The sequence below is a fragment of the Octodon degus genome, unplaced genomic scaffold (genome assembly GCF_000260255.1).
Source record: "Octodon degus isolate 3935 unplaced genomic scaffold, OctDeg1.0 scaffold00059, whole genome shotgun sequence".
In the NCBI taxonomy this organism is placed as follows: Eukaryota; Metazoa; Chordata; class Mammalia; order Rodentia; family Octodontidae; genus Octodon; species Octodon degus.
In genome coordinates this window covers 10,071,403-10,093,946 of record NW_004524635.1, presented here as the reverse complement: position 1 = coordinate 10,093,946, position 22,544 = coordinate 10,071,403, and the positions used below count along the sequence as shown (strand labels likewise).

General features: G+C 36.8%; 1 protein-coding gene and 1 pseudogene across 9 annotated transcripts in view; one reads left to right on the top strand and one right to left on the bottom strand.

Moving 5' to 3' along the window:
- Rbms3 (RNA binding motif single stranded interacting protein 3) overlaps positions 1–22,544 on the bottom strand; it is a 726,581-nt gene that overhangs the window by 471,234 nt on the left and 232,803 nt on the right. The window lies entirely within an intron of this gene.
- On the top strand, positions 2,026–3,023 carry LOC105742552 (annotated as a pseudogene).

Below are 22,544 nucleotides of genomic sequence, written 5' to 3'. Positions count from 1 at the left end.
TTTCCTGATTAAATTTCCATGTATCTATCCCTTTTCATCCATATGGCCATAACTTATATTTGTGTTATTTCTAGCTCTTAGAATCATTATTTGGAAGATCAAAGAAAAAATTCCCACACACATTCAATAAGGAATCACAGAACACACATGCACTTCATAACAAATGACCTTAGATCAATCAATACTTTCCCCTATCCTCACATCTTATTCTTATATTTACTTCTCAATTATGAATACCAAATGCATGCCATGTTCTATTTTTATTTTCTTCAACACAACATAGGAAGAAATAACTACTGCACTAACAGGACACTTTCTGGAAAGCAATTTTTTCATGTATAGACATTTTCACTTTATATCTGATCATAAGGAATATTTTGTTTTTCTAAACCAACTTATATGAGTTAAAAAGGAAATTCTATAGTAAGAACTAAGTTGAAAATTAAATGTAAAAATGATCACAAAAATGTAACTAATAACATTACTTGAGTTTAGGACCGTTCTAAGTGAACAATTTCTTCTGGGTCATAGGCAATGTGTGTTGCTGTGGTTGCTACAAGTTTTGAGAGCTGTAGTAGCATTTGTGCCAATTGAAGGAAAGGAATTGGCTTCACCTGTGTGTAGTTTGGGATATTGTAGAAATTTTTAGTATTTCTTAATTACTTGTCCTTGTCTGTTTATTTTATTTTTTGCAATTTTGATTATACGGAATATCACTTGTGGTTTACTTTAAGAAAAGGAAAAAATACAAACATTGATTATTTAACAGGAAGATCTTATCTGGTATTTCTGTAGAAGTCTATTATAAATCATGAAATATCTGTGTATTAAATAAAAATAAAATTAACTTTTGACGGGGCCAGGGAGATGGCTCAGTGGAATAAGCACTTCCTGACATTTCTTTGATATTTGTTACTTAACATTTTGTCAAATAAGAGCTAATGGTCAAGAAAGATTACAAAAATCCTAAGACTTACAAATGACCAGTTCCTCAGAACGTGAAACATGCAGAAGAAACCTTTAGCTAGACACTAACCTGCTCCTTGCACACACTGTGGATGCAGTGAGTTCACTGGTGAGTAAAATTTCAGACCAAAATTCACTACAGATATCTGAGTTCAGGCCGAATGCTTTCTGTTCTGTAGTTTACTTTACTTATGCCATTGTAATGCCCTAGATTTTTTTAAAAAGGTACGAATATTTTCAATAATTTCAGGTGATGATTGTGAGTAATGAAATTGTAATGTGTAATTCTGCATCTTAGTGTTAATGCTTCAGTATTTACAATGCAGCGTATTTCTCATCATTATAAATGATTCCATCTTTTTATTCACCTATTAATGACACCTTCAACAACAGGGCCACATTTTGAATCTTTCTAACCATGGTGGCCCAGTAGCTTCCAGGAAAATAATTTAAATATTTCAAAGTCAGCAGCAGCAATTCTCCCGTTTTGCTACATTTTTAGAGTCTCCTGTACTTCATTACAAATACATATGAAAAATGAACTTATAGGTATATCTAGTAGAATGTTACATTCCATTTGAGCCAGCATAGTTTTAGATTTTTTAATTAATTGATACAGAGTCTCGCTATGCAGTTCAGAATCATAGTGATCTTCCTATCTCAGCCTTCCCAGTGTTGGGATTACAAGTATGTGCCACCATTCCAGGTTTCAGTGGCCAGTTCAGCATGACCCGGATTCTGGGGCTGGCACAGAATGCAGTATTGGGGGTGGAACTTGGATCCTTGCACTTGCTAGGTAGGATCTTAGGCCACCAAGCTATCTCCCTAGCTAGACAACACTTCTTAAAAATAGGGCTAAAACTTTACACTTTCAGTTCTTCTGAGTAAAATGGTTAATGTTATGTTGAAAAATTTGGAACCCAGTCAAGGTGATGAAGGACTAAGAAACTGCTTGATATGAAAAGACATAATAGGGAGAGCTAAAAGAAGCCAAAGGGGCAGATGCTGACATCTCTGGGAAGGCTGTGGCAGCACTCCCCGGGACCTCCTCCGGCAGGTGCAGAATGGCAACCCCTAAGGAGAAGTTCATCACCCCTGTTGCAGAAGAGGATGCCAGGGTGCTTGACAACAAGGTCCCTCTGTGAGTTGGTATGGCATGCGCTATCAGCATTCTGGGGAAGTCTCTTGTTGATGAACTTGCACTTGTGGGTATTTTGGAAGATAAGCTCAAAGGAGAAATGATAGTTCTGCAGCATGGAAGCATGTTTCTTTGGACATCTAACACTGTGGCAGATAAAGATTTCTCTATAACTGCCAACTTGAAGATTGTGGTGGTGACTGCAGGAGTCCATCAGTAAGAAGGGGAGAGGCACCTCAATTGGGGGCAGAGAAAAATGAATGTCTTCAAGTTCATGGTTCCTCAGATCTTCAAGTACAGCCCTGACTGCATCATCATTGTGGTTTCCAATCCAGTGGATATTCTCACCCATGTTTCCTGGAAACTAAGTGGACTGCCCAAGCACCATGTGATTGGAAGTGGATGCAATCTGGATTCAGCTCAGTTTTGCTATCGTATGGCTGTAAAGCTTGACATTCATCCCAGCAGCTGCCACGGGTAGATTCTGGGAGAGCATGTCGACTCAAGTGTGGCCGTCTGGAGTGGAGTGAACATAGCAGGTGTTTCCCTCCAGGATCTGAATCTGGAAATGGGCACAGACAACGATAGCGAGAACTGGAAGGAAGTGCATAAGATGGTGGTTGAAAGTGCCTATAAATTTATGAAGCTAGAAGGATATACCAACTGGGCCATTGGCTTGAGTGTGGCTGATCTTATTGAGTCCATCTTGAAGAATCTATCAAGGGTTCATCCAGTGACAAGCATGGTCAAGGGCATGTACAGCATTGAGAATGAAGTCTTTCTGAGCCTTCCCTGTATCCTAAATGCTCTGGGATTGACCAGCATTATCAACCAGAAGCTGAAGGATGAGGAGGTCGCTCAGCACAAGAACAGTGTGGATGCCCTGTGGGATATCCAGAAGGACCTAAAAGACCTGTGACTACCATGTTCTAGGCTGTAGAAGTTTGAAAATTACCCTGTAACTAATCCTGAGCCTTTGGTCTTCAACCACATCCATGGGCCACAGTTCGCTTCTTCCTTAATATCTAAGAGGAGCCCAAAGCTGAGGCTTGGATTAATGCTTGCAATGTGAGCTCTTGAATAAATAAAATTAATTATTGCAGTGTGAAAAAATAAAATAAAAGCTAAAGGAAATCAAAGAAATGAGAGAGAAAAAGAAATAGAGACAGATTTGCAGAGGTGAGGCAGAGGGAATTGGTATGGAGTAGGAGTTATGTCTTAAGAACATATTAAGAATTTAGACGCCATTAGATCAACTCTGTTTGTCCTAAAGAGATGAATGAAGGTCTAAGCATGGAGATTACAAGGAGGTGGAGTTGAGCTGTCTAATAAGTTCTGTGCAGCAGACATCCCTTTTCAAAATGAAAGCTACAATATTCTCCTCAGAACTGCTTGAAAGACACATATGTAAGTGTGGATCTGGACCACACTTCTGTGTCTCAAATTATAATTTCACATGGAATACTTGTGGGGTGGCTAGGACTTATTAAAATTCAAGTCTGCCAGAAGTTGTTGCATGGAGTGAACAATGTACATTCCCAACACACTCCCATGGGAGACCCATGCCTCCCCTCTATGGACCACACCATACATAACCATATACACTCATGCAGAGCCTTCTCACTGTAAGTATTGCTTCCCTGGTTAGCAAGTGGAATAAAAGAGAAGAGGGAAATCACAGAGTCAGCTATCCTACACGCTCAGCTTTCATTGATAAAAGAGCTCAACCACCCTGTCTTTTTAGAGGAGGAAAATAGCTGGAAAACAACACTTTAGAGATAATAGCATAAGCACCAGGATAATGATACTAAAATGCCCTCGAAGAAAATTGGCAGCAGTTCCAGACTCATCGTCAGCGCAGACAACCTTGAGGAGTTCCAAGCTGCGTGTAACTGCTAATGTTGAAATTGGACCTTGCCAGCTAATAGCACGTTCACACAAGCCTGTGTTTAAGTGACAAAGATTGAGGACAGAAGAGCTGGTGAGTGAGACAAGAACTTGAATAGGCTGCACCAGTGAGCCTTACTGGGAAGGGAGAAACAAACAGATACAGCAGGCTGATGGCTTCCTTTTGACCTCTGGGCTCCCACAAACCCAACAAAGAAAGCGAATCCGTGCAGCTCAGCCTGCTTTCCCTCAGCTGCAAGCTTTGGCTGCCCTTGAGAACGCCGCTGCTCCCCGTTCTGTGTGGAGGGCTTGATGGAGGGCCAGTGAAGGGATGTCACTCGGTCAGCAGGAAGTGAGCACGGACAAAAGGTCCAAGTTTAAGAATGCTCTCTGGATTGCATTTTGATTCAGAGCCTAGTCAAACTCAGTGCAGGGTCCAGAGCCAGAGCAGAAAATGTGCAGGCAGGATAACTCAAGGCTGTTTTTCACTTTTAAATGCCCAGTCCCCAGGAACAAGGTCATGTGCACAAACCCAACTGGAAGAAATGCCAGAAGCCTAGAAATGAATATGGCTTTCTGTTTTAGTGTATTTAGAAATGTTTTTAGTACATGTCTGCAGTAAATAATGATTTTATTAAATGTAATAACACATTCTAATGTCTCCCGCTCCCCATCTTTCCCTCCATCTCTTGGTGCCCTTTTCATTTGCAAAAATCTATTAAATAAAATTATTCTTCCACAGTTATACTTAAAATGTTTGTTAATATTTCTCTCACTAAGAGTTAAACAAAAAGATAAAATTCATTCTCGGATATTGTCTTCTGTTATTTGTAGCCAGAAGTCATTCCTAAGAACATTAAAGGAGCCACTCAGATTTTCAAGACTCAGACGGTTTGTGAAGCTGCAATATTTCCTTCATTTCTGCCTCCTTTCATGTTGGGGAATATTGTGTTTCATCAAAAATCTTATAAATTTTATAGTCAGGTGCATCTGAGTTCAAGTTTCCTTTTTGCTACTTACTGAGTATGGTGCAGGCGCCTGAGTCTTTTAAATCTTAAAATTGGACATGTTAGTTATTTTGTTTAAGTGACAAAAAGAATACAAAGTAAGTGCACTGAGACATTTGATCAGCGGACTCCTTAGGTTGTTCTGTTGATTTAAAGGAGATCACATATGTGAAACTTCTCAACGCTGGTAAGCCATCAATAGTCAACTAATGACAGAAAATAGCTGCTGTTAGTAGTCTGTATGCCTCATTAAAATTAACTTTCCAGGAATCAAACTGATTCTCTTACTGAAAGTGAGGAGTGGTTTTAATTACATCCCTTCCCTAGGTTACACTGGAGACGTGTGAAGATATTCCTGAGCTTTTGACCCTACAGACGCTGCCTTTCTAACAAAACATTTAGCTGTGAAAATGGATAAAATGTTGAATGAAAGTCAGAGTATGGGAATTGAGACTACTGAAAGATGAAAAACAAGGAAAAAACTTTAGAAAAGAATTCAAAATATTTTAAAAATCCAAGCAACCATCATCTATGATTAGAATCAGGAAATCCATTTTTCAAGCATGTACTTAGCGAGAGTTTTCTGCACAGTGAGCAGCTAGTGAGTTTGAGGGTGAACAAAGCCAGGTCTTTGCAGAGGAAGGGAAGTGTGGTGTGCTGGAGAGTAGGCTTTGGAGCTGTGCAGCCAGGGTAGGAATTTCCGTTCTGTCTCTTCCTGGTAATGGAGAAATGGTACTGTGCCTTACTAACTCAACATGTGAAATAGGAATAATAGTTCTGCTTGCTTCACAGGGCTCTTTTGAGAAATAAACAAATTACTGTGTGAATAGTACTTCCAACTGTAGCATACACTACTGCAACGGGCCCTGACTGTGTGTCCAGCTCTACTCAAGCATCTGAAATGCCACAGAAGAGAGGAGATCCTAGGTCGGGGGCATGAAAATTCCAACTGCAGAGACAACAGGTGTGCACGATCTGTCAGCCCGAGAAGTACTCTGTTTTTCATGCTTACACATTATGTTTCCCAGGCTCTTTGGCCCACTGATTCCAGAAGCCTGGCTCAATGAGAGGTACTACAGAAGAAGAAAAAATTGAAGTAAAGAAGTCAGGCTAACTTTCTCCTTCTCATGCTGGTTTTCCCCAGAGCACTTGTCATAGTTTTGTCTTTCACTGGACAGCTTCAACTCCAGGGTGATGGTAACCCTTCTCCTACTATGGTCATCCAGACAAGAGATCTAATACCTTCCTCACCTGCTGACTATTCTCCTTCCCCTGTGCCACAAGACCTACATGTGCTAGAACTTTCCTGCTGTCCCAACCTCTGTGCAGCCCCACTAGACCATGTTTGCTTTCTTAGTTCTTTCATCTCTATGCAAACAAGCTTCTTTATGAACTACTTAGAGGTTTTCCATATTTTTTAAAATTTGTTTTGTTTTGTTTTATGAGACCCTGATTTTATAGCATGCCAAGTTTTGTAAAATCGGTAAGACTAGGTCGTGTTAAGGTGGAGATAAGCTTCCCACCTAGCTGCATTTCCAAACCAGATTAAGTAAGTCATGATCTTAAATTGGAATAAAGAGATCAACAGTAGTTATCCTTTGCTGAGTATACAATGTGAGAAGCACTGGTCATATAAATCTATATGAAGTTATCTATCTATAAGTTATGAATTGCCATAACTTTTCAAAACCATCCTGTGTGGATTAAAATATTGGTTCTGTCCCTTACTGATTATGCAACCTGGGTAAGTCATTATTTGGCTCATTTTCCTCATCACAGGATTGAGGATAATAAAAGTTTCAATGTTGCAGTGAATAAGAGTTACTCTACACAAAGAGCTCAGAGCAGGTCACCACAGAAACATATTCCATATTACATAAAAAATTAAGATTGCTAATTTAAAAACAGCAAAGAAATTTGTCAGCAAAAACTATACATCATGAACTCAATTTTCCAGCATTGTAGTTTAGACAGGAAGTTCGAGCAGGGTAAAAATGAGGTAGTTCTAGTACAGGTTTCTGGAGCACTGGAGTTCGGGATTCACAGATTACAGTTGCATTCCTGATGGTCACAGACATGATTCAGTGTAAGAGTCCAGTATGAAAAGGTAGAACATGTAGATTCAGGACCTATATTTTGCTTCCTTCAGCAATGAGAAAGATTCATTGCAGTGCTTCAGACAACAATAAACTAATAAGTAAAACATGATGAGATGTGTATACTGAGAAATAGTTGAGTTCCTGGGGTCACAGTTACTTACCTACAAACTAGGTAGAGTTCAAGGTGCTGCGGATAATGCAGAAAACAACTTTGCTTTCAAGAAGCTCTATGCTAACTGGGGAGATAGAAAAATGTGAACTACTTAATCTCAATTATCGATACAATGAAATAAGGAATGGGATAAGATAGAATGTCAATCTTACGAAAAATATAATGAAGCAAGTTTGAGTATGTGGAGGACAGAGTGTTGTTTTAGATAATACAGCCAGGGAAGCTGCCCTTGGGAAATGACATTTGCAATACTATAATGCACCAAGGAGCAGCACTGAGGACTCTGGCTGGAAGTATATCACAGACAGAGAAGAGACACAAATGAATTTCCACAAGAATTCTGACCTTAGCAGTTGATGCATTGTGATTTCCTGCAAATTCACAATGATTAACCTCCCTGAGTAGAATGCCAATGTGTTAGGAGGCAACTCTTGGAGGAAATACGTAAACACTGAAATCCAAAAGTAATGAGCACTTTCAATGTTTTTACGAGATACAGGAATAAGAAAGACACGCCTTTTATAGTAATTCATACACAGTGCATAGTCATTTTTAATTAAAAAGAAACTTCTCAAAAGTGATCATCAAACTACTAACAACACGAAGATGTACTGTACACTTATTTGTCTCATTTTGTGCTAATTATTTTTCTATAAGTCTTGCACAACTTTTATTTAGCCTATTGTACTGATATTATATATTTGGCTTATTGAAAATATCTTCTGCAAAATGAAGCATCCAAAAATCAGAATTTCCCATAGACATAGAAGATGAGTTCTGTGTGGGCTGGAGAAATAGTTCCGTGCTCTCAAGCTTAAGCAAGCACAGGGAATGTGGTTTGACCCTGGCACCATATGCCACACAAGCCCTGCCCCCAGGGTGGGCTGAGCCAGCCAGAAAAAAGAGAAAAGAAAAGAAAATCAGTGCTATTTAACAGATATATAATACAAGTTACATTGTAATTTAAGATTTTCTGGTAGCCATATTTTTAAAACATAGGAAAAAACTATGAGATTAATTTATATTTTTAACCCAATTTATCCAACATATATATCATTGTAACATGAAATTAGCATTGAAATCAATGAGATACTTTGCATTGTTCTTGATAGTAGTTTTTCAGGCAGTTTTGTGGTGCACAAAATCCAACCTCAAGAGACTGAGGCAGGAGGATCCTTTTGAGTTTGAGGTCAACCTGGACTACAAAGTAAGTTCAAGGCCAGCCTGAAATGTATAACAGGACTCTGTCTCAAAAAGACCAAAGAAATAAAATAATAATAAAAATAATAATTAGAAGTTTTTTTTAAACCTAGTATATATTTTATACTGAGGACATTTCCTTTTTTTAATGTCTATGTATTTGGTACAGGGTCTCGCTGCTCATCTTGGTCTCATGTGGATTGAACCTTCATCCTTGCACTTGCCTAAATAGGTGTATACTCCACTGAGCTTTGTTGCCAGCCTTTGGACTGAAGACCTTTCAAGGCCTCTGTAACCATTTTTGGCTCATGATAAGGACTGTGACTAGGTTTGATCTTAGGACAAAACCTGCCTTCTGAGTCATCTGACTTAAGCTGACAGACTGAGGAAAGGCAAGGTGATCAGAATTTTGAAATGCAGATACACAATGGAAAACAATTGTATGATACATATACTAAAAACTATAAAAACATTCATCATAGTTGAAATTCAGCATGGCTACAGGGCCTGCATTTTATGACAGCTCTACCTTTGGGTATGAACTCAGCAAATCACATGCACAAAAGCCACTCTGTGGCAAGAAAGAATGACCATGCTTAAAAAAAAAATGACATCAGAAAACTTTCATCTTCATAAGAGTAAGGCAATTTGGTGCTATTTATTTTTTGAGGGGGCTTGAGGTCCAAATATGAGATTTCAGAAAGTCTACTCAATAAAAAACATCCTAACTGGTGTTATTGCCAGAAATTCCGAAGGCAAAAGAGGTTTTTTTTTTTTTTTTTTAAATAGAAACGAAGAAATAAAAGACATCCATTTAGATAGCTTGATCTGATTTCAGTTATGTTGCTTGACTTTTGAGTTTCACCCCCTCCCCCACTGGGGAAAATGGTGCTACAGTATATGTTAAATTGTGACCCTCAGGAAAAGATTTAAAGGACTCCCTAAGGAATCAAGGTGCAAAAAGACAAGAGATCAGCTATCAGAGTTTCAAAAGACGCTGCTGCATTTTTATTTCTTTCATATATATTGTGTCCATTTAAAATTGTATTTTATTAAATAACAGAGTTTAACAATCACTAGCTCCTAGGACCATTGCTAAGCTTCACATTTCTATTAGAATGCATGGAAGCTTGACCATCTATGAATATTTTAAGTAAATTCATAGCACAAACATACAAAATATATTTATAGCATATTTAAAATTTTATTGTCATCCGACTACCAGTGCAAACGATGGCTTCAATTTAAGGTTTTCTTCTGCTTTTTTTCTTCATATATAGAAGTTGCAATCGTAGCAGAAGTCAACATTCTAATTTTTAGTTAACATTGTATCATGTTTTCTTAAGAAACAGTGTGACCAAAATGATCATCTTTGGTTGGAAGTATTCCATTAAATAAATATATTTACTTTGGGGAGAGGTTCCCTCCCCAAAGGACTCTTATGATGTCTATATCTCTGTCTTCAGCCTTTTTTTGTTTGTTTTCTAATTCCATACTTGCATTTTTGTATACTTAACATCTCCACTCTATCAGCCAGATGTCTTAAAGGCAACAACTCTTAGAGTAGAACTTTTTTCTGGTATTATTGGCTCTCCTTGAATATTTTGTTTCCAATATAATTGTCACAACTGTGATCCAGGCTAGAAAGGACATTCTAGTTTTCCTTCTGCATGCCAGATCTGCAATTTATCCCTTCTATCATTTGCATCAGTCAGCCTAGCCTTCCAAAACTTCTTGAATTCCTTAAATATCCACTCACACAGGTTGTGTCTTATTGGAATGTCATACTTTTTCATCTATGTGCTATTGATCTCTTTCTTCTCTTTGATTAGTTTCTGTATCAAAATTATTTATTGGTCATTCAAGTTAATACACCAATCGGTCTTGCAATATATGGGCAGTTCACTTTCTCAAAGTGCTGAAACAATTTCCCTGGCAAATAATAGTAGAAGATATGCCAATTCACTGCAACATTCCCGAATAAGGCATTTATAACATTTCAACATTAAAAATTCATGATCCTGCTTAGGCAGGTGCAGGGACTAGGGTTTGATTCCCAGCATGTTGTACCAGCCCTGTCCCCAGGGTGCGCCAAGATGGTGACTGAGACTAGGCGTGGTGGACCGTGCTGTAATTCCAGCACGTGGAGGCTGAAAACAGGAGGATCACTACAAGTCTCATCTGTGTAGTGAACCCTATAGACCCTCTACTAAATATCCCTTTTTAAAAAGCCCACAGAAGCAGGGAATTTGCTCTACTTATGCCCCACTATCTTTCAGGCTATTCATTATAAAATACCTTAAATAAGATGTTTGTTTTCAATGTTTTCCTTTCCCTTTTATCTCCTTACTGCAGTGCTTCATCAGTTTTGCCTGTGTCAGTAGCCCTGGAGTCCTCAATCATTTGTTTCTTGAGAAGGACAATATTGTAAATAATTTCTAATGAAAGAACTGAATGTAGTCTCAGTTAAAATGCAAAGATAAAATACCATCGCTTCTAGCTTACATCATAGGGGGTTTGAGCAGACTCCAGCCTCGGCTAATTGCAAACTGTAAATGAGCTAGGATGTCTTCCTAATGTTGAAGGCGGAACAAAGAAAGTGGTAGCCAAATGTGCTGACAAGGTGAAAATGGCTACTTAAGCTTTGGATATGTCCTGCTAAGGTGAAAAGAGAGTTGCAAATGGACCCTGAACAGTATAACTGCTTTCATGTTCTTTTTTTGTTAAAGAATGCATCTTTAATGATGGCCTTCCTTTAATACAGAAGAAGTCCAGAGGAGATATTCATGCATATTTATTCACAATGCAATTTTTCTATATATTTCCTGAGGTATTTTTATTATTCATATGTGTCCATGCATACAGCTGGTTTCTTTATTGCCTAAAACAAGAAATGGAAGCTACAGTTTTGTACCCAATGGCAAGGTATGCTAACCCATAAAATAATAGCTGCTCTATCTTTAAAATTCAAAGGAAATTTATTTCTTAGTGGTTATTAATCTAAGGAAAACTGTTGCTTTAATATTTCTCTAAAATCACCTAAAGGAATATGACTGAGATTTTGGTTGGGACACTGATGTTAGCTAGTTATACATGGTGGCCTGTGCCTAGTACAGTGTCAGGCATGTGACCACCACTCAGTATTACATATGGCTACATTGAATGAATGTCCTGCTCTCAAAAAAAGAAGACAGAGAGGAAGAGTCATCTAAATGTTATTGCAAGTCATTCTTCTGCACATTGGGCCTTCTGTCTGACCTTTCTCTTACCTCAAATGTTCTACAAAAATCCATAATATTGTGTATTTAGATAAAAATGCAGGCAAATAAAGGAATTTTTGAAGAATTAGAAATAAAATATAAAATCCAATGCTGTTACTTTCTATTTTATTCATCATTTAGGCAGAGATTTCCTTGATTATTTTTGCCCATTAATCCCATTTATGTCTTTCAGTAGATGTTGAGACTGCCTTCATTTCTATGTGATGTTTTCTCCTAACAGTACTCTTCCCTGCAAAAATATGGTCACCCTGCACTTATAGTTGAGAACTTTATGAGTAACTGCATCCAACCAAATCTCATACTGATTTAATTGCTCACCCAGTAGATTCTTTTGTCCTTCAACTATATACACTATTTGTTTCTTTTAATAATGCTTCCTCTCATTTTAATGGCGTAGGTCGACTTCCTTGGAGTTTTCAGCTTGTCCTTATAATTTTCCTCTCTTTTGTCTCCTTTATGACACCCTATATGTTCCCTCTGGAAGATTTCGTCATGGCCATAGTTTAGACTGTTGTGAGGTCCAGATCATCATCCTCTGACTTTTCTACCTGATTTATACCAAATTTCCAAATATATCACAGCTTGTCCTGGAAAGGCATAAAACTCAAAATATCATCAATCAGATGTATTATTCTCTCCATAAAACTGGAACCTTCTCTATTCTTTTCATTTGAGTAAAAAGCAATACCTTCCTTGATTTCTCCTTTTCCTTGTTCATTTCACTGTATTCATCCCCTCAATTGATTGATTCTCTTCCCTCGTGTGTGTTCCACTTTGGCTTTATGCATGCAAATTCCCTAGCCTATGTCTTCTCCAGCACTCACATAGATAACTGCAACATCAACACTGACATAACTATCTAATAGCCCACTTTTTATTACTTGTGGACCATATGACCAGCCATAATGACTGCATTTTCCAGAATCATTTGAATATCATGACCTATGACAGTGATATAGTTTGGGGCCAATGACATTAAAAGTGGAAATCACTTGAGCAAAGACACATTATTTGGCATTTACACTGCCCTCAGTTTTCAGGTTATCTTTCCAGGACTGTGCATGCAATGCTATCTTGGAGAAGCTCTGTGCAACCAGAAGACAAAAGGCACGGAAACAAAGGTACCCATCAAGGATGGATGACTGCTAAGGTTCTATTTGTTTAGTTACTATCTTGCCTCTCACCTGCCTAACTGTAGTCTTCTACTTGTAGCATGAGGGAAAAGAGTTGAAGTCACTTTTTAGTCATTCCTTTTGTAAGTAGACATTGAGTGAATAAGAAAGGTTACAGTGTCTAGCCTGATTTCCTTCAACTCCCTCTCATCCTTTTCTGGCATCTCCAATTCATTTGCCAGAAGTCCTTGAAAATATATCCTTGGCTATATTATTTTTTCTGCACATAAACTGCTCTGGTCCATTGTGCTTTGGTAACAAACTCTTTATAGGAATGTGTATGCGAGATCATTCACAATATAAATCTCAAGCTTGCATTTCAGGTTGTATCACTTCCGGTTCTAACACATAGAGGAGCTGTACCTTTAAGAAATCAGAAATGCCATATAATTGTATTCTGACATTGCCAGGTCTTTTCTCTTCCAGGTAGATCTTTCCTGGCATCCATGCTAGAGGAGCTTCCACTCATCCTGCAAAGTCAAGCTCAAATATCACCTCCTCCCTGCAGTTTCCTTTGTGTCTTTTCCAAAGTTAAGTGTGATTTAACTACTTCCTCTTTTTTGTATAAGGGCATTTTATTGATAGCACAAATGTATAAGAGTAAAGAGAATACATTTGGATTCTGTGGACTGGAAGCTAAGTAATTTTGAGTATAATGCTCCAATCTCTTCATTTGTGAGATCCTGGGGAATTCAATGAGTTAAGCAACAGTTATTAAAGAAAGATCTGACATGTACAAAATACTCATGACTATTATAAATTACTATTAACCATTGTTCATACTGTCATTTAGTTTTGCATTTGTCCATTGCTTGAGCAATCGAGGATAGGCAATATATCTTCCTTGCTTCTTACACTTAGTGTCAAGCACAGTGTCTGTCAAAACTTTATATTTGACAAATACTGTTTCAAATCAAATTAGACTGAGCAATTAGGATGTGACTATCCCATTTACTGGTAAATGTCAGGCTACTAAAGTTCATTTTAATATATACTCTATAAGAAAAATGAGAGAAACACTACCAATCTCTTCAATTCCAACAAAATATTGGAAAGATACAATTGGTACAGAAGAACAACTACCCACAAGGAAGTCTGAATAACATTAGTCAAATATGACAAAATCTACTCTACAACATCACTTTCCATGGAGTAGATAAAATAAAATGAAGAAGTAAAATTTTAGGAACAAAGAATTGTGTCAATGTTGTCTCCTCAATAAAGCTTTTAATTCAGAAAATAATCCTTGAATTGTAAATGTTCAGTAAGTCCCTTTTCTTAACTGATCTGTGCATCTGCACCCTGTCATAATCTACTCTTTCTGGACTATTGTGCCCATGACATACGTATTGAACTTGAAACATATCAGGCACCAGGCTAGGCACCAGGCATGCAAAAATGAATAAGACTCTCAAGGCTGGGGAGGAAAGCCAAGGCATAGAATGCTTTCTGGAATGATGAATGTTCTTCTATTTCTCTAGGGCATGATTATGTCAAAAGAAGTTATGGATGTTGAGTTTGAAATCACATCCAGCATTTTATTCTTCTCATATATAAAAAACTAGGCAAGAAGGAAAGTGTCAAATGAATTGAGGAAAAGAAAAATCACATTCTTGTAAGCTTGACCAGATCCCAGCAATATTTTATTCAAATGGAAGGCAGCATAAGAGGGCAAATGTGTAGTATCTCACAGAAAGCAGAACTAGTACAGGAACCCTGTGTATGCCCTTCATAAACTATGTTTTCTCACAGATGACAAGGGAAAAAAATAAAATAAATGACTGACAGAATGGAAATAATTCTGGCAAGGTAATCAGTGAACAACAGGTTCATCACCCTTGGAGGAAAAAAAAATGTGGCAAGAAATCATGTCAAAAACTTTGAGGTTTCTAAACTGGAAGCAATTTGTACAATGACTATTTTGACCATACAACTTCCTAATCTTAGTTCCCATAAAGCCTGGGCAGGGGCCAATTGGAATGGTTCATCTCAGCTGCACAGATATCATTCACAGAGGAAATAAAAAGATTTCAAACACTGGAGTCATTTCCTCTAGCTCTCAGTTCTTTGAGGGAAAAAAAAATCCTTTGGTCAGTGATATCTGCAACTTTATTCCTGCAGCTCAGCTTAGAAAAATAACAAAATCTGCTCCCTGAAACATTTTCCAATCAGACAAGTAAAGGTTTCAACTCAAAACATTTAAGTTCAATAAAAGACTTTCTTTTGCCAGAGGGTTGTAGGAAGAGTAACACCTCTTTAAGAGATCCAGACTCCTCTCTAACGAGTTACATAAAAATTCGCAACCAGTGTAAATGTCAAATGCGAAAGGATGTGTTCAGGAGAGAGACCCATATAATCAAATCTCTAGCCACTCCTTTAGAACTGCTGCTAAGGGGTCTCCCTGAAAATAATAGTGCCCATTTATGACACACAGCACAAATGGTAATAGCAATTTACCTCTCAAGTGGAACCTTAACAGCTTTGGAATGGTTACCTGAATGTGGCAAGAGTGGAAAAGCAGCACTTTCCAAATATATCCTCTAGCTAAGGACTTTTGGAACTGCTGCAAGATTATAAAGAAAAGATGGATTGTTGGAATACTGTTCTGCTCATATATATGCATTTTAAATGCCAAAGTTGAGGCCCAGTGCATGCAGTACTGTTCTCATGCCAGAGTTTGAAATATTAGACAACCTTTGTTCCAGATTGATCTACAAGGAACAGGAAATATTACAAATGTATCTTCACTGATGTTTAGGCTTGCTTATTTTATTTGTTTATTTTTTTATTGCCCATGAAAAATCCTTCGTTTTGATTTGCAAGTCTTTGGGGGGCAGTTTCAAAATGGAAAGAAAATCGTAAGTAGGATGGATCTGATATTGAATGGAAAATGTAAATAAGTAGAATTATATCATCAAATATTACATATCAAATCTTAAAGTTTTAAGTCTGTTTTTCCCAGAAGTACACATGAGCAGTCTTACATGTAATTATTAAATTTAAGAAAAAGTGTGGAAAGATTTGTAGTCTTCAGATTATAGCTTAAATCAAACTCTAACATCAAGTGAGTCAAAATATACCAATTGCTCTCAACACAGGCTGTTGTTACAGAATAAATTATCAGGTTGTTTTTCTCTATTTCCAAATTCGCAGTCTAAAACTTAGAAACCTGTAATGTATTTATTTACTGAGAAGCAAATTTTTAAAAAGGTAAAGCAATCTTCTACTTGCCAAGCAATCCTAACTATTTGATGGGAGATAAGCAACCTTTTCATGATGCAGACTTTCCCACTTTTTCTTTCTCTTGAACTTTATTTTTAGTAAACCTGAATGACTAGAAATGATAAGAAAAGGGAAGCTTTTGCTAAATTTATCAAAAACATCCAATGTTTCTGAGGCCAGAATAGGAAAAATATTAGTACTATTTGTAAGAATTTTAATTGCATGCAAATTTAAACCAACAGTCCCTGGGAAATACTGCCTTTTTCTTTTCAGCTCCAGTTCCCAAGGAATCCCAAATGGAGGAGCTTAGTGCTAGCAAAGTGACTCTGAGCATGGACAGAAAGGAAATTTCTATTCTCATTTTATCTTCTGACATATATTTTTATTCTTTCCCAAGACAAAAATTGGAACCCTCAACTTTGAAAGTTAATTGAAGTTGAGTGTATTATGTGCCCCCTATATACTAGGATCTATTCTAAATGTTTTACAATTTTTTTTTTTTTTTTCGAAACCAAGGATTGAACTCAGGCCTTTGTGTTTGCCAGGGAAGCACTTATTCCACTGAGCCATCTCCCCGGCCCCCAAATATTTTATTATTAAAAAAAACTGAGTTTTATTTTGGACACCCTTAAACAGAGAGAACAGATTGGAGTCCAAAGCGGATATTGGAGCCGAATTTCTAAGAAAATGTTTGACACTCAAACTTAAGAATTGTTCTAGTGATGCATGTAAACAAATGAGAGGAAAAAATCTGTTTTGTTATTATTCTTAGAAATAGTGAAATGACTGAATAACATCACCCAGATAAAGATAAAGGGATGCTATTCTGTATATATGACAGTCTTCTGAATAGGACCTATAACTCCATTTTATTTGTGTGTGGACACGTGTGTGTGTGTGTGTGTGTGTGTGTGTGTGTGCGCGCACGCGCGTACGCTCATCCATACACATGGCAAATGAGTCAAACTATTTTTCTGGTCTCTTTGTAAATAATAGCAGACATCATAAAGTCTTAGGCTAAATATGTGAAGTTGGAGTGAACTAAGCATGGTGACTCACAAAGGCACCAACAACCATCAAGGGAAAATAAAAACAGTTCTCTACATATGGCTTAAACTAAATATTTAGTCAAACACAATGTCCATGAAAACACTAATTTTATACTTTCATTTATTTACCTGTGTCACTACTACAATTATAATTATGATATTATTATTATTATTATTATTATTATTATTATTATTATTATTATTTGGTACCCGGGATCGAACCTGAGTTCCCAACAGATTTATGTTGGGATCTTGTGCTTGCCAGGCAGGCGCTTATGCTGCTGAGCTTCTCTCCAACCATATAGGACAATTATTAAGTTTGGAAAACAAATATAGTTTTTAAAAAATCCAGAAATGAATTTTTGACTTTAATAAAAAAAATGAAACTCCTTTCATAATAAAATATTTGAAAACTATTCATAATAGATCATAGCACATGGTTAGCAGTTGTAAATAAATAGTAAAATTCCTAGCATCCATTAAGACATTTTTAGGAAAAATAATACTCATGACATTGAAATCATCCTGTAGACAGTTAACTGTATTATTAGCCTCTATGTTATTTGGTATTAAGCAATAAAGAGTTCTTAGAAAAGAGACTTTACTAAAAGCTGAAGTAGGTAGGAGAGCTTTCAGAAAGTGAGCAGAACATCAATTTTCCAAGTAATCAAGTCAGGTTTAGAATGGGAGAAGGCAAGAGAAAGGGACAGCAGGAGGGGATGAACTGAGGACCCGCGGGTCAGATAAGCACAGTGTGTTGAGACAGTAAAGAAAGTGACCAGCTCTGCCCCACAGATTTATGTTGGGACCGAAGGGGAAACCTTGTGAGGTGGTCCATGTTATGAGTGCCCCAAAGACTTAACAGGAGTGAAACAAAAGGTCACAACCAGTGACTGGAGACTTCAGATTTCATAAGAATGGGGTAACAGGTCACAGACAAATTTATAAGCAGGCAAATAATATGATAAAAATACTGTTTAAAGAATACGGTGAATCTCTAAGAGTCCCTATCCTTCATGTTTTTAACAAGAACTTGTTTTTACTTCAGCCCTGCAATAACAAAAGGCTGCAGTTTTATCTCAATTTCCAATCCCAACCGAAGGCATTTGCATGACCCTCTCCTGATGCACCAACCCACAACAGGCAGTCTGGTACCATTTGGTATTTTATGCTTTCAGACAAGCACTGGCTAGCTACTTCCTGCATGAAGCACAGTGAGCAAGAAATGAACAGGACACAATCTTATCCTGAAGAAAGGTGTGATTATTCCTCTGGATAAAAAAGACAAATCACTGGCTATAACTAGTTTACTAACTGCTTGCTGCACTTGTGGGAGAACAGAGTGATGTTAAGGCAGGCAAAGAAAGGATATCTAGATGAACGTGGCTGTGCTGGAGGCAAAGGGAAAGCTCAGAAAACCTGATGGCTGTCAGTCGAGCCTTGCAAGACAGGGTGAGGGCAGAGGCAGCATTGGGGAGGGATGACATTAGAGAGATTAAGTGGCTAAGCTTTTACAACAGGCCAGGCCAGAATGTACACATCAGATTTACTATTTCATGGGGTGGCACCCTGGGAAAGTTCTTTGTCTCCTTGTCCCCCAAATGCACATGATAATCACATCAATTTGAAAAATGCTACTATAGTGTATTAGACAACTCAGTATACTTGCAGTACATAGCGAGGACTCGATATGTGTAAGGTATGATTCAACGTGGGGCAGTCATAAACTTCAGGAAAGGGAGCAGGCATCACAGTGCATCCAGTGCTTAAACAGTTGGGTGTGGGAAGACACACCGCTCATCATTATGTCACGTAGGTTGCTCATGTTGTCATTCCAGTGGTGCCATTGACACGGACACAAGGTGAATACTCTCAGCCTCAGAGAAGAGTGGCTCACACAATACACTAAGTGTGTGGCTTTGGTCTTAGAAGAGGACAGACCACATCATAAGGGTTTTGTGTTCAATGATAAATAAGTAACTAGAATTGATCATTTTGATACCTCATTCTAAATGATGGAAATCTAAAACTTACAGAAATCATTGAATGTTAATGATAATGGACTTTCCCATTAAATAAATGAGTATTTTCTTCATGTTGCACATCAGAACTATTAAATTATGTTCATTTACTGTAGCCAATATGATTCTTTTTCAGATCACATGATTACTATTTAAAAAATGCACAGAACCTTAAGAGATCATTATTACACAACAAAGATGATCCTTCCCATCACTGCTGCAAAAACTTTTAAGAATTCACTTTCTGAATGAATTATTTTTATAGAATTATAGTCATTTAATAGATATACTTTTGCATTTTTTATCTTTTGTGGGTTATCTAAGAAGTTCCTACTATTCATATTCTGTCCTGAGTCTTGATTTGCATGTTTAGGTAATATGATTCTTCCTTCAGTGAATACATAAGGCACACACGTCAGCCAGTTATGACATACATAAAAAAAATGTCTTGTAGGTTTTTTACTTTTGGTATTAGTAGACAATATATATTTTTCTATTCATCTTTCTCCCCATCAGCAATTATCCCATGCTGTCTCAATATCTAAACAATTACCTTTAAATAATTTGTAAAAGTCCTGTTTCTCTCACCACAGTTAATTTAGTCCTTATTTTCGCATATGTATTCAAATTTTCAATAATTTAAATCAAGGATTACATCCACATATATATTTTTTCCCATGAGTAAAACATTATTTCCTTAGAAAATTGCATGACAGTTTACTTGCTTAAAAGGTATAATTATATTAGTGGCTTTTGAGATATAAATAAAACCACAAAAAACCATTTAAAATAAAGCTTATAGAAAAGAGGCAATCACTGTTACATGTCAAGGAAGTAAAAGAACAAATTAAGTCAAATACAGTCAAAGGAAGAAAATTATAAAGATTAAAGCAGAAAAAATGAAACAAAACTAGAAAAAGAATGGGCAAATATCAATAAAATTAGGAGATTTGTACATACACTCTTAGCTGGACTAAGAATAAAAAGAGAAAATTCAAGTAAATAAAATTAGAAATAAAATTTACTGTCCCTGACAGAGCAATACATAACCACGTAAGATGTTACTCTAAACAATTATACACCGATACATGAGATAAATTCAGACTCGTAAAACATGCTAAAACTGAACCATGAAAACATAGAAAATATGAATAGACTAATAAGAAGAAGATTGATACAGTGATAAATATTTTCCTGTCAAAGAAAAGCCCAGGACCTAAGACATTAGCTACTGAATTCTACCAAACATTTTAAAACCTAAACTGGTACTTTCCAAATGCTTTCCAAATATCAAAGAGCTTATGCATCCACATTTATTTTATGATATAATTATTATAGTGCTACAAATGATATAATTATTATAGTGCTACAAATGCTAGATAAGGAGGTTAGTACAATAAAAAATTGTATTTTTAAAAAAATAAAAAAATAGTAAAAAAAAATCATTAAAAAGATACAGATACAAAATGGACATTCATCTGTATACCCCATTTTTTCTAAGTTCTGTTATTGAATATTATAGGTGTGTAAACTCAGCACAATATTCTAAAAGAGTCCAGTAGCCCATAATAACATTGGGTCTTCTGTTTAACTGGCAATGTCAGAAATTATTGACCTGAGTCCCCCACAGCTCAACTTAACAGCATGGCTTTATTTCTTATATTTCGACTTCATACTTTTCTACTGGATGGTTAAGACCAAGGTAAAGCAGGACTTATGCAACAAGAGTTGTAGCTTTTTGGTCTGAGAAGGTCAGTGAAATGCCAGAGTCACATGGAGAGAAAACATTCTCTCAGGCTTTGCCAGAAAGCAAATTGGTCAAACAATGGCCATGACACATCCACACGGCTGACACTGACAAAGGATCTACAAACTGTGGTACAGGGTTTCAGGGTAAATCCTGAAGGGATTTGACTAACCTTGTCAGATATATAAGTTACATTTCGTTATATGGGTCTTGCTTTATCTTGATCTCAACCATCTAGTAGAAAAGTATAAAAATGAAGTATAAAAAGTAAAGCCATATGAATATGCTGAGCTGTAAAGGGCTCAAGTCAACAACTTCTGACATTTCCAGTCTTATGGAAAACCCACTACTATTGTGGACTACTGGACTACATTGGAATATTTTGCTGAATTCACACACCTATAATGACAATGGAATACCCTTCTCTGACAAAACTAAACAAAAAAAGGGGATGCAAATGAACAACCATTTTGTATCTGCATATTTAAAGTACTTAGGATAGATATACAGCTACATTCTCTTAATTCAATTAATAGAAAGATTTGTTCTAATAGTGCTTGTGGACAGGATATCATGTCTGAATCTTGTACTATGAATAACCACTAAGAAGACAACAATATGCAATGTATTAATTATTGAAACTGTCCTACTAATTGATTTTGAAACTGTCTCATTGCTATTTGTTTCTCAATACAATTATTTTAAGAAAATAAAAAAAAAGATACAGAATTTCACTAAACAAAATGATAGGAATTCAACGATGCTTATATTTCATACTATTGTTTTCAAATTAGCTGTTTGGATTACCAGATCTAAGCATGCAAAACTGGTCAAAAAATCAGTCCAAATAGTTTTATTTTTATAAAAGACATTTACTGTTCATTTCAACAGACCAGTAAAAATCAGCAGTAGAGTTACGTACATACGCACATTTCTCTTCCGTCTTTCTTTTCTTCTTTCCCTCAATCCAATTGTCTCTTCCCTTTGAACAGTTTTTTTTTCCCTTTCACAGTATCTAGCAAGCTGAATTCAATAACAGCATATTAAAAGTATTATTCACTATAATAAAGAAGAATTTACTCAGCTAACGCAAAGATGTTTTCGTAATAAAAACTGAAACACAGAACACTATAAGAACAGGATGAAGACCAAAAATATGATCCTCACAATCAATGCAGAAAAACTGAACATTGTTTTTCAAGATAAGAGCTTAAGTGAGAAGGTAGAGCAGGCAAGAATCTCAATACCATTAAGGCTACACATAAAAGCTGTCGCCTCCCTCTTTAATTTGGGCATCAGGCATTTTGTCTCAGCAACAAAAGAAAAGCAGCTCAGACAGAGCACAACAATAAATCAAGAAAATAGTCAATTTGTAGCAGATAAAAACAAACACAGGGGCCGAGGTTTGATACCTGGGTCTGCTATTTCGGCCCCACCTTGAGGGCACACTGAGATGCCAACTGAAACTGGGCATGTTGGTGCGCACCTGTAATTCCAGCTCTTGGGAGGCTGTAAACAGGAGAATCACTACAAGTCCGATCTAGTAGTGAGACCCTGAATACCCTGTAGATCTTTCCCTAAAA